Consider the following 12,580-nt stretch of genomic DNA (forward strand, 5'->3'; position numbering starts at 1 on the left):
TCACACACTTTTCTGCTTGTGCCTCACACATGGGGAAGGACAGCAAGGCGGTGTCCCTGAAAGAGACAGAAAGAGGGCAAGTCACCTGTGTCACTCACCTTTCATCACCGTGACAAAATACATGTGAAGAGAAACTTAAAGAAGCAAAGGCTTCTTTTGGTTCACGGTTTCAGAGGTTTCAGTCCATGGTTGTCTGCTTCCATTTCTTTGCCTCTGTGATAAAGTAAAAACATTGTGGTAGAAGGATGTGGTGGGGGAAACTGCGCCTCACAGTGGTCAGGAAATGGAGGTGAAAAGGGTCCAAAGATGAAGTTGATTCATCAAAGTTGTGTCCCAGTGACTTACTTCATCCAACTAGGCTGCATTTCCTAGTAAGCCCACTGAGCTGTGGGCTTCATGAATAACCCACTGGTGAAGGTAGAGCCCTCAGGATCCAATCACTCCTCTCATACCCCACTCCTGGGCACTGCCACACGGGAGACCAAGCTCCCAACACATGAGCCTTGGGGGAGTGTATCATACCTAAGCCATAACAATGACAGGTTTCAATACACAGATCATGGATTCATATACATACAGCTCACCTCACAGACCATGTACTACACAACACAGTGTCCTGAGAGGTACAATGGCAAATCTTCCAACTACAGATTATTGTGAGCTGGTTGAGCCCAGAAAGGGGACACAGAGAATATCCGAACTTGGAACTGGAACTAGGTGATGCAGAGGCAGGGGACGGGGTAGAGCCGTGATGTCCTCAGTGGCCCAGGTACAGGAGTGGAAGCCCAGGTACTGGGAAGAGAGAGGGATCCTGTGGGGAGGGAAGTCACTGGCTCCCTGCCTCACAAACCCTGTACCCCTCATGCTTCTGTCAGACACACCTCCATAACAGCAGCGCTCCCGCAGGACCACCAAAAGGTTAAAAGGTCCATTCTTTGGGTTGGATCTTGCCGCTGAGTGTGGGGCTAGGAACAGCTCCCTCCTAAAAAGAGCTTCTTTTGGACTCCTGTGACTCCAGCGTCTCCTGGTTTCCTCTACTCCTCTTTGCCTCCCATAATGGGCTCTCCTTGTCTCCGCTGTTGATAATCCCACAGCTCCAGCCAAAGCCTTCGTTCTGCCTGTGATGTTGGAGCCATGTAGATACAAGGCATTCCCTCCATCTGAGATCACTGTTGCCAGGTCTCTCTGCCACCTCCAAACCCACCTGTCCCATATTCCACCGGGACGTCCATTGTCAGAATCATGCATTACAGCCATTCTACCACCAAATGCCCTTTCCAGCAGGCCTGACCTCTGCCAAGCCTTCCCAAGGGGATGAGAGTGATCTCTAGCTAGCTGCTGCAGCCTGAACTCACCAGCACCCCATCCATCACCCCAGTCCTACTTGTCTTCCTCACCACAGCTCTGGTGCAGAGCCTCTGTATGAGGCACTGGCTCATGAGTCAGTTGTCTCATTGCTGGGATAAAACACCCATCATGCACAATTTGAAAAATCGCAGATTTATTTTGGCTCATGGTTTCAGTCCTCAGGCAGAAACAGCACGGTGGAGGGGTCTGGTGGAGGAGACCTGATCACTCCATGGGAGCCAATAAGCAGAGAGAAAAGAGAGGCGCCAAGGATAGGAATCTCCTCTTTCAGGCCACCTCCTGACTGCACACTGGGCCATGCATTCATCATGAGATGAATCCACGGATGAGCATAGCACCCCATGATCCAGTCACCTTTCATGCACTTGAGATTTTGGGGAACATTTTGAATTTAACCACAGCCATCTCTTTGCCATTGGCTCACACTGCAGCAGGAGCCTCCTACCCCACCCTCCCTATCACAGTAGCCCCACTGCTGCACGGCTCACCATCAGCCCCAAACACCATCGCATTATTACTCTGATCAGCACAGCTCCCCACGGCCTCTCCCCAGCTTAGCACATAAGGTTCTGGGTAACCCTCTTGTGCCAGATTCCACAGGCACAGTAACCCTGCCCTGCAGCACCATTCCAGCAGGAAGGAGTCACCACCTGTACTTGGTAGTCAAAACTATGAGTCACCTGCCACTCATATATTAGTCTTTTCCATGAATTCATCATTCTTTCAAGCTGAGAATCCACCAAGCCCTGGGGTCATAGGCAGGGTGTCTGCCCTCCTGAAGCTCAGAGCCTGGGATGCAGATGCAAAAGAGAAACATGTTATAGGTGTGTTAGAGGGGACCATGGTAACACAGAAGCTGTCCTAGCTCACATATGGGGTCTCCTTGCTCACATATGGGGTCTCCACGTTGTTTCATTTCATTTTTCATTTTGAGACAGGGTCTCTCTAAGTTGCTAAATTGCCCAGGTTGCGCTTGAAATTGCAGTCCTCCTGCCTCAGCCTCCCAGAATGCTAGAATGATAAGTGAGTGCCACCATGCCCACTGGAGCCTCACTTCTTTGTTAATCTTCTAAACAGAAGCCACACAAACCAGGCACTTGATAAATGTTTATTAGATAAATTGAATACATAAAGTAATACAAGACTCATTTCTTTTGCTTTGTCTAAGGAGAAGCTGGAAAGTCACCCTGGAATTGTTGTTTCTCCAATTTCTTTTAGAAAAGTGGGTGAGGACACTTTGGATTTCCATATGAGCATCTTTCAGACTGCTGTAACCATGCCAGAGCGGGAAAGAAGAGCCAGAAGCCCCCGTCTGGAGTATTTTTGCAGGTAGGCAGCCCGGAGAGAGCAGACACAGCACCAATTCTGCACAATCCGGGGCCCTACAAAAGGGCTGCGACTGGGAACTGAGAAGGCTGAGCTCTGAGAACCAGGAGCTCAGCCTGAAGAGCCCTCAGACAAGCTGCAGACCAAGTTCGCTGCAATCCTGGGATTTGCCCAAAGGCCTCCTCAGGGAGTTGGAGCGCCCAGCCTACGCGATGAGACAGCATCTAGTGCCAACAGCGACACCATGTGTCCGTGAGCGGGAGCAGCAAGCTCTGATCTGAGCTGAACCTGAGGGGCGGGGAACTGAATCTTTTGGGCTGTGATGCTTGAAAAAGCCAAGCTTCTAGTCTGAGAGGCAGCCTTCCCAAAGCCAAGCCATGCTGGCTCGTGAACGATTGCTTGGGAAAATGAAACTTCTGAAATCACCCTCAGAGTTTGGGGAACTACTTATATCCTTAGCCAAGTGTAGGGCTGAGGAAGCTGTAAGAGAGGATTCTGGGAAGCTATAAAAGGGCCATCCAGTAAAGGACAGTGGTGTCACCAGACAGTCTTTTACATTTTATTTTTTAAACTTACGTTTTCTTTCTGCAGTATTTGGCATTGAACCCAGGACCTTTGCACTGAGCCACATCCCCAGATTTGTTATTTTTTATTTTGAGATAATGTCTCGCTAAATTATTAAACTATTAAGGGCTATGATTATAAGTGTCTTCCATCACTCCCAGATCTATCTCTTTTTTAACTTTTAACTTTCAGATAACTTCAGTCTTTTAAAAAAATTTTTTTTTCACCTATGATAAAAATAATTACCATATACTCTTCCCTTCCCCGAGGGCTAACACCTTACCCAGCACAGCCCATGATCGAAATTAGGGAATCAAAGTGAGTGTGATGTTATAAATTAATCCACAAACTTGATCCTACCCTTTCTGATTGTCCTCAAATGGTCATTTGGTTCCAGGCTCTGACCTGGCTTTTATTTACATCTCAAATCTCCTCCTGTCTAGGATGCATCTGGGTCTTTGTGATTTTGACATTTTTTGAAAGGTGTCAGGCATTTGTAGAGTGTCTCCAAATTTGGGTGGATCTGGGGTCGTCTCACAGCTAAATCCAGTTCATTTTTGGCCCAAACAGCACAGATGAGAAGTGGCACCTGTCTGATCAGTAGGTCCCTAGAGATTGCAGTTTTCACAACGTGGTCAAAGTGGTGTCACTGTGATCATCACTGTAAAGTTGCCACTTTCTCTTTGTAACTAAAAAGTCCTGTGGGGGTTTACTCCGAGGTTATATGACAATCCTCATTAGAGCATCTGCTGATGACTTTTACCTGAAAGTTGTTACTTTGATGCTAACCCATTCCCGTTAACCCTTCCACATTTGAAAATCAAGCTTCTGCTGTAAGGCGTCACTTTCTTTCCAACACGCTCACTTCACTGCTTGCTAAGGTTGGCCAGCCCAGGCTGCCTGGGTACTGACAGTGTCCTGCATATGAACATCCATCCCAGTGGTCACTCTGTGTCTGCAGATTCCACATCTGCAGATTCAACTACTCAAGTGAAAAATGCTCCCCCCAAAAATGCATCTCTCTGTGGACCTATGATATGAGCCTTTTTCTACACACTGTTTTTTAAAAGTAAAGTCTAATATAGTAGTATATCTACATGGTGTTATGTTGCGTTTATGAACAATCTCAAGGTTATTTGGAGCATATATGGGACTTGAGTGTCTTGGGTTTTGATATTGAGGTGTGTCCTGAACTAATCCTGGGGTGCCCGTGACCTCACACTCCTTTCGTCGCTCTTCTTGGTTACTGGGAGATCCTTCCAACTGCTTCTTGTCCCAGCATGCCTCCAACTTTTTTGTCAGAAAGTCCTTTCTTACCTACCTGCATGTCACATTTTGTGCCTTTCCTGTCCCGGCCCAGGAATCAGCTGCTTATCAGCACTGTTATATCCAATAGCCAGGGTAGCGGTGAGAGGACCTCACCCCGTGCTGTAGGTGTTACTCAGAGAGCACTGGGGTAATTTCTTCACTCCCTAAGTCACTTATTCTTCAGTGAGAGTATATGTGACATTTCTTCACTGGAATGCTTGGCCAGAAGGCGCCATGCACTTGACACCTGCTGGGCTCGGTTCCTGTTGCTGGAGATGGAGAGGAACTAAGTAAGTCCAATACCCTCTCCATCAGCAGAAAGGCAAGGCAGAATTCTGGCCACTCACACGGTGTTGGGGCACCATACAGGGCTGAGACAAGGTCACCAAGGACAGTGCTCCCTAGGTGACTGCCCAAGTCCCCTGCCCTTAACCCAGCCTCACCCAATCCCCAAGCCAGCCCAGCATCAGTGGCCTCAGGGAGGAGGGGAGGAAGGGAGGAAAGGGGAAAGGGTTCTCAGCACCAGCCTTGACCGCTTAAGGTCTCACCACTGGGGTCAGGGTAGGCTGCTGCTCCCCCCTGGAGCTTAGCGAGGGGCACCTGGAGGTTCTGACATCATCTGTGGAAGGGTTTCATATTTTCCCCCTCTACTGGAAGGCATAAGTGCCACTGTCTACTTTCTACTTGAGAAATGGAAAAAGTAAGAGACAGCTTTGATAGTTTGTGGCAGACAAAATTTTCAGGTGAGATGCATTTAGTGCTTCCTGTCTGGGGCTGTGGGGACAAAGCATGCTTGTGTGTCTCTTTGGGCCAGCTGTGGCTTTGGAGCCCACCCAGAAGGACCAGATGGAGGGGCAGTGGACCCGGCAGAGAGAAATGAGATCCACCCCTGGGAGTACAAGAGCCAGATAAAAAGTCAGTGAGCAACAGGTCCATGGAAAGATGTGCCCTCCACACCCAGGGACCTCCAGGAAAGAAGTGAGGCGAGGACCCCAAAGAATCAATCAAACCATGTCTCCAAGATAAGTAACCTTGTGTGCAACTGTTACTGGGGATTGACCCAGGACTTTTGAACTGAGCTTTGGCCCCAGGTCCCTCTTGATTTTTTATTTTGAGACTAAATCACTAAGTTGCCCAGGTTGCTCTGGAACTTGGGATCCTCCTGCCTCAGCCTCCTGAATAACCAAGATTAGAAGTCTGTACCATCACCCTCATCAGGCCCAGAGTGACACCTCCAACACTAGGTACATAAGAAACTGCTTCATTCTCACCTCCTCTCTCTCGCAGTCAGGCCTGGTGGCCCACACCTGTCATCCCAGCACTCTGGAGGCTGAGACAAGAGGATCACTACAAGTTCAAGGCCAGCTTGGGCTACCTAGTTCAAGGCCAGGCTGAACTACATAGGAAGACCCTGTTTCAAAACTCTGTATAGAGGGTCTGGGAGTATTTTTCTCCCTGGAGTGGCCAGGAGAGTCATGGGATTTCCCCAGAGGCGTAGAGAGAGAACAGAGTAAACAAAGGGACCCTTTGTGTGACAACCTGTGATTTGTGTTATATAATGAAACACTGCATGAACAACAAAACACGAGGACTCTAAACAAAGCCCTTAATTTCCTAGTGCCAATGTCCTTGGCGACAGCAGGAAGCAGAGAGGAATTTTGGATCCGGCTCCTTCTTAAGAGCTTTCTGCAGACACTGAGGAAGAGGTGACGTCCAGGTTCTGGCCTCTTACCGATGTCCTCTTGTTTAAGCCGCGCATTAGAAACAGAGCGGTGCGAGGCCAGAAAAAACTGTTTGAAGGCAAACATCTGTGGACCAGAAATCTTCATCTGTTGCTCGGCTGATAGGAAAGCAGAACAAAAAGCCGCAGAACTCCTGGATTCAATCAGCTTTCTCTTTGCTATTATTTCCTTTTTCTTCCGGAGCACTTTTCACCACCTGGCAATATTTCTCCTTTGAAGCGAGGATTCGGGCTTTTAAAGCTGTGCAGAATGCACTGCTTGAGCCTCGCGTTGCTGGCAGGAGGCCTATTCCCAGGCCGGGCCCCCCACAGCACTTTCTCTGGCTGATGTCACATTTCAGGAGGCAGAATATCCCCTGCCTGGAATGTATTCCCTGTAAACCAAGCCGGCAAAAGGCTCCTGTCAAACAGATGTTTCTGTTTAAGGCTGATAGGAACTGTGGGGACCATTTTTCTCTCCATCAGTTTTCAAGTGCAAGAAACAGCTGTTTGCCAGGAACACACAGGCCTGGACTCTAATGAGGTCTGAGGCCACACCGGGCTTGGGAGATGAAGGCCTGGCCAGTACGAGGATAAAGTTGTTAACCAGCCCCCAGAGGTGATCGCCTATGCAAAATAGACTGGCACAGAAGTGTCTTGTTTTCCGAAAACCAGAATCTGACATCCCAGCCTTCTGGGAAGCTGAGACAGGAGAATGGCAAGATTGAGCCCAACCTGAGCCACTTAGCAATTTAGGGAGACCCTGTGTCAAAATAAAAATAACAGTGGATTAAGGATATAGCTCAGCATTAAGGCCCTGGGTTCACCTCCTGTACCAAAATAAAAGCACATTTTAAGCATTTTGTAAGACAGATAGATAGGTACATAGATAGATAGATGTAAACCAACCTAAAAATAAATCCATCTAAAATAGGTCATACTCCAAAGGTTTGTGCCATGTTAAAAGTGCTCATTTCCCAAATTGTTCAATAAGAGTTTATACTGTGCAGTTCTTAAATGACATCTTTATAGTAAAAAAAAAAAAAAAAAAAAAAAACTACATCTTATTGTTTATGTGTTTATTTCCTTAATTAGAAACACGTTTTCCTGTTTCTTGGCCCTTTGCGGACCCTTTTGTAAATTACTATTTATGTCTTTTGCCCACTTTTTTAAAACAAGTGATCGTCCTTTATTGACTTTCAGACACCCCTGATATAGTATGATTTTGATGCTTGTTTTCTATAAAATATGTCTCAAATGTCCTAGCTTATGGGGAGCTGTATTTTTCTAGTTCATGATGGTGACTTGCCAGAGAAAAACTTGAAATTTTTAGCTTGTCAGATTTTCTAGTTAATATTTAAAATTTCTTCTTTGATCATGAAAATCAACACATATATTACTCTCGTGCTCTTTCATACATCCTAAAATGTCATTCTCACACAATTGTTTATGAACTAAAACCATTTCCCTGCCTTTTGCATATACCTGTGGTCACACAGGTCCATCTGGGAGCTATGTATTTTGTCCTTTTGATGTACTTGGCTTTGACCCAGGGTCACCTGCCAGAATTGCGGGTGTAGTGCGTGTTTTTATATCCAGCACCTCCAAAGAATGACAGCAAGCTATGGTGAATATTTGTTTTTAAGCCTATCGCAGTGAAGCCACTTTGCCATGAATCCCCCTCCAAAGACTCCCCTTTGCTTGGGACACATCTGTCTCATTGTTCTTGCCACTTCCTGGAGCAGTTCTGGGAGACCTGTTTTGCAAGGGTCTTTAGCTGCACTGCCCTGACTATCTCCATGTCCTGAATGGATTAAAAATGCTCCCCTCATGGTCCTTTTGACTGTGGAGAAGGGCCAGAAGTCCCATGGTGCTGACTGCAGGGAATAAGGTGGATGGGGGCTCAGTATCGTGTTTTAATGAGAGTGCTCGGCAGCAGTGTTCACGTCCTTTCTGTGACGTCTTGTAAAGACAGGGCTACGTGGACAGAGCGTCTGGATGTATCAGCCCCTCCCCATGCCACATCCACACGTGGTCTGTGCGGGACCTCAGCCTCACACTCAGTGGCTGAGGGCCACTCTCTTTACCACCACTGTCTCTCCCTAAGTAGCCATGTCCTGCGGTCTAGGCTTCTGCCTCACCCCAGCGAACTGGAGTAAGAGCACTGCAGAGAGAGCAAACCCAGGGGCAGATGCATGGTGTGTGGAGCCCTTCTGGAGAAGTGGATTCTGGGAGTACTACAGTGAGGGCAGGACTGGGGCCAAAGGTGGTTAGAGACCAAACCCACAGCTGCATGGGAAACCCAGCCAGAGTGCCAGACAGTCTCAGCTGCACCCAGAGGCAGGGAGCCAGGGAGAGGAAGTGGAGAGACCACGAAGATGGAGAAATACAAATGTGAAGCTGGCCAGACTCTCCAATGTGCTGGGACATTTGGAGCCTTCTGAGCCTCCCAAACTGGGGCGTGGAGACATGATAGCAACCAGGCAGCAAGCCTTTGTCATGTGTAAAGAAGGTGCCTCTGATGTTTTAATCAAACTGTCTCCTAGTGAGTCAGCCATGGTGCTGAAATCCAGCACTCCAGGAGGCAGAGGCAGGAGGATCAAATCTACAAGCCCAGGCAGGGCAATACAGCGACTTAGCAAGTCTTGAAACAAAAAGTAAAAAGCAGTGGATATAGCTCAGTGCACAGGCCATGGGTTCTATGCCCAGTTCTGAACACACACACACACACACACACACACACACACACACACACACACACACAGAGAGAGAGAGAGAGAGAGAGAGAGAATGAGTCTATGCCCAAATCAATTCCTCAGCCCTCCATGTGCACTTCATCTTCACTAAATTGTGTTACATTCTCTAAGAGAGTCCGAATTCCAGTCATCTTTTAACTTGAAAGGTGCACATAAAAACAGTCTTATGCTTCCGCTGTGAGTGGATTTACCAGGGCATTTTTCATATTATAGATATCAGAGTTTCAGGCTTAGATTTCTGCTTTATGCAATCCGTAAGAACTGAGAAAAAGTGTCAAAATTTAGAACAGGTGACACGCATTTATGTATTATCTCAAAGTGGCAGAAAATGAAACATCCAAAGTTGCAGCTTCTTTTTGGTTTCCAAGGAGACTAGCAGTTTTGTATCCCAAGATGCTATTAGTCTTGAAGGAAGAGGAAGAGACACAGGTCGGTGTCCCCTCCGCCATAAAGAAATACAGCTCGTGACTCATGCAAGAAAGGACCAGGGCTGTGTCCTCTATTTCATTGAACAGCAGAATCAGGGAGCAGAAATCAACAGGGAGATCACTTGGCCAATCAAATTGTCCTGCAAACTGAGCATTCGATCAGGCTGAACGTGGACAGTGGCCCTCAGGGTTCTTCTTATCCCGCCACCTCCCTTCTTCGGGGTGAGATTCCAAAGACAGACATCAGTCCCTGCAGTTTCAGACATTAGTCTCTGAAGGCGCCTTCTTCCACCACTGTCTGCACGGATTCCCTGTGCAGATGTGTCCCAGATGTGTCTCTCCTTGTGAGCTCTGATCTGCAGCCTGGCAAGGTCATATCCAAGGTCATTCAGAGATGTCTGACTGTGGATACTCCTGAGGGTGCAGACGACTGGAAACCCCGAGGGTGAGGCTGAAAATTGAGTGATTCTGTGGTTAGAGGGTGTTGGCCTGATGCCTGGCACCTCCCACAAACTGCCCCTTACAAATCCTCACCATGACTCGAAGCAGTAGACACGACTGTCAACCCTGCTGCTCCTCCAACACAGGCAAAACCCTGCCAGAGGCTACGCGGTTAATAAGCAGCAGAGCTGGGGTTCCACCCCAGGCCCTGGCTGTCCCATGCCACATGGTCAGCCACTACAGAACCCAGCACCTGCACAGGGACAGAAGAGGGAGGAGGGGTGGGGCTGATTATGGATTTGTCCACAGCAACAGAGCTCTGGGTCAGGGTGTGCGTGGCCTCTGAGCAGGGTCTTCTGACCTGGGCATCTGCAGGGGGCCAGACTGTGTCATGTAGAGACTTTTCAGGAAGCTACAGGCTGATCCGTGCTTAACCTCCAGTTAGTGACAAGTGTCAGCCACCAGGCTAATCTTCCCCTTGCCTTTCCCTCTGCTGCCCTTCCAATGTCTGGGGCAGTAGAAGGATCCAAGGATCAGGAAAACCTGGATTCAAATGCAGCTGCAGTAATCAGACAATAACAGGCTCCCTGTTACACAGAGTGAGATTACAACGTTAGCTCCCAACATTAGCTTCCAACTGTTAATCCAGGTGCCCATGACACCACACTCTGGGAGGCTGAGGCAGGAAGATCAAAGTTCAAGCTCAACCTGGGCAACTGAATGACCTAGCAAGTGGTTCCTGTCTAAACAACATCAAAAGTTTTTTAAAAGGGCTGAGGATGTAGCTCAGTGGAAAAGGACCTGGGTTTAATCGCCAGTATCAGAAGGGGTGGGCTGGCAGAAAACCCCAGCTAACTGAGGACGAGAGAGAGGGTCTCTTTTCTGCCTCTTCCTGGTGTTGTCCCCTCCATGGCTCCTTTACAAAGCGCCCTGCACTGTCTTGGCTGTGGGCTGCTCTCCTGGGTCAGGACGTCCAGTGCTGCTTGGGCATCTTACTTCCATCCATCTCCAAGCTCTCGGGACACACTAAGCCCTGACTCTGCCCAGAGTGAGCTCACCAGGGGGCTGCTTCTGCCCCAGAGTCTGAGGAGTGTCCTCCACAGTCCCTTTGGTCCTTTTTCTGCAGGACAGGACTTTCTGGGGAGACGTTCTGCATTCCTGTCTCCCTGCAGCGCCGAGCATCAGCAGGACACTTCTGTCTCAGACCTGGTTGAGAGGTAAAGTCACATTCTTGGCACTGGATGGAAAGACAGAGCAGCAAGGTTGGTATTGCATTGCCCCTTGCAGCCCACCCTGGTGGCTCTGGAGGTGTAAACCCCAGATCCCGAGAGCCGGGTACTCCCTCATCCACTCACACACACAGGACCAGAGCCTCTCCGCTCACAGCTCCCGAAGTCAGATGACTGTGTCCACAGGGTCAAACGAAGGGCTGCTGGCATGAGCCACATAATTCCACAATGAAAAGATGACAATTGGGTAGAGGATGCCTCTGAAGGCTGTGGGACATGGACTATACGTATTCTGAGGGCAGTTGCTCAGCCATCCTGCCCACGGCTCTAGCTACAATGGAAGTGGTGAAAAAGTGGCCTGTGGTTATTGTCAGCTCCATTTGCCCAGCGTTGCACTGGCACAGAAGGAAGCAGCCATCACAGGAGACTCAGCAAAGTGAAAGCAGAACCCTACTTCCTTCCGGGTCACGTGGATGACGCTGCCGAGCCCCTTTCTAGGACAGCACAGCCCTGTAGGACTTCTCATCAAGCACGAAGCTCTGTGTCCAGCAAGGCAGCCTCCCCCGCCCTATGAGACTACAATCCCTTGAGATGTGACCCGTGCACCTTGTGTGCGTGCGTGTGTGTGTGTGTGTGTGTGTGTGTGTGCGTGTGCATGTGTGTGTTACTGGGGACTGAACCGCAGTCCTTACCACTGAGTTGCATCCTCAGCCCTTTTCATTTTTATTGTGAGATAAGGGTCTTATTAAACCATTCAGTTGCCCAGCCGGGGCTTGAATTTGAGATCCTCCTGGCTCATCCTCCCAGACTGTTGGGACTACAGGTGTGCTCATACCTGGTTAGCACTCCATATGTTCATCCACCTAAGACTCCCCTCATCTTCCTGTGGTAGGGTGTGTTTGGGATGGCAGTGAATATTCCGTGTGTTTATTTCTTGATTGCTCTTCCTCCTCCTGGTGCCCTGTACATTCTCACGGCTTATTCTCCAGGTCCAGGAGGTAGAGCAGGGTGCGGGAGGCAGCATGAAGAGCCTCCCATGGACCCCTGCTTCAGTGATACAGTTTCAGGCCCCTCTAGGGATGAGGACGTAACCGTAGCTGACAGCCTGAGCCCTTGTGCAGAGCCCTGTGTGCCTGCAGTAGGAGCACCCCATTAGAAAGGACACCTTAGATCTGAGGGTTGGACACGGAGCCCCAAGAGGAAGACAGACTCACATGGGGCTCAAGCCCAGGGTAGTGTCAGATCACTGGCAGCCTAAAACCCTTAGCTCGGTTCCTTCTTTGTTGGGTCTGGGAGACTGTCACCCCTAGTCAGTATGTCAGCGCCCCCCTGACTGCCAGATCTTGGGTGCTCTCATGAGACAATCACTGTGCCCACTAGCGAAAGCCATCTCCTGCCTGACTGCCCTCCTGGGCCTGGGACCTAGCCAAGAATTTCCCA

This window comes from Cavia porcellus, unplaced genomic scaffold (assembly GCF_034190915.1).
Source record: "Cavia porcellus strain 051 isolate PalLab524CR breed Dunkin Hartley unplaced genomic scaffold, mCavPor4.1 scaffold_23, whole genome shotgun sequence".
Taxonomy (NCBI): domain Eukaryota; kingdom Metazoa; phylum Chordata; class Mammalia; order Rodentia; family Caviidae; genus Cavia; species Cavia porcellus.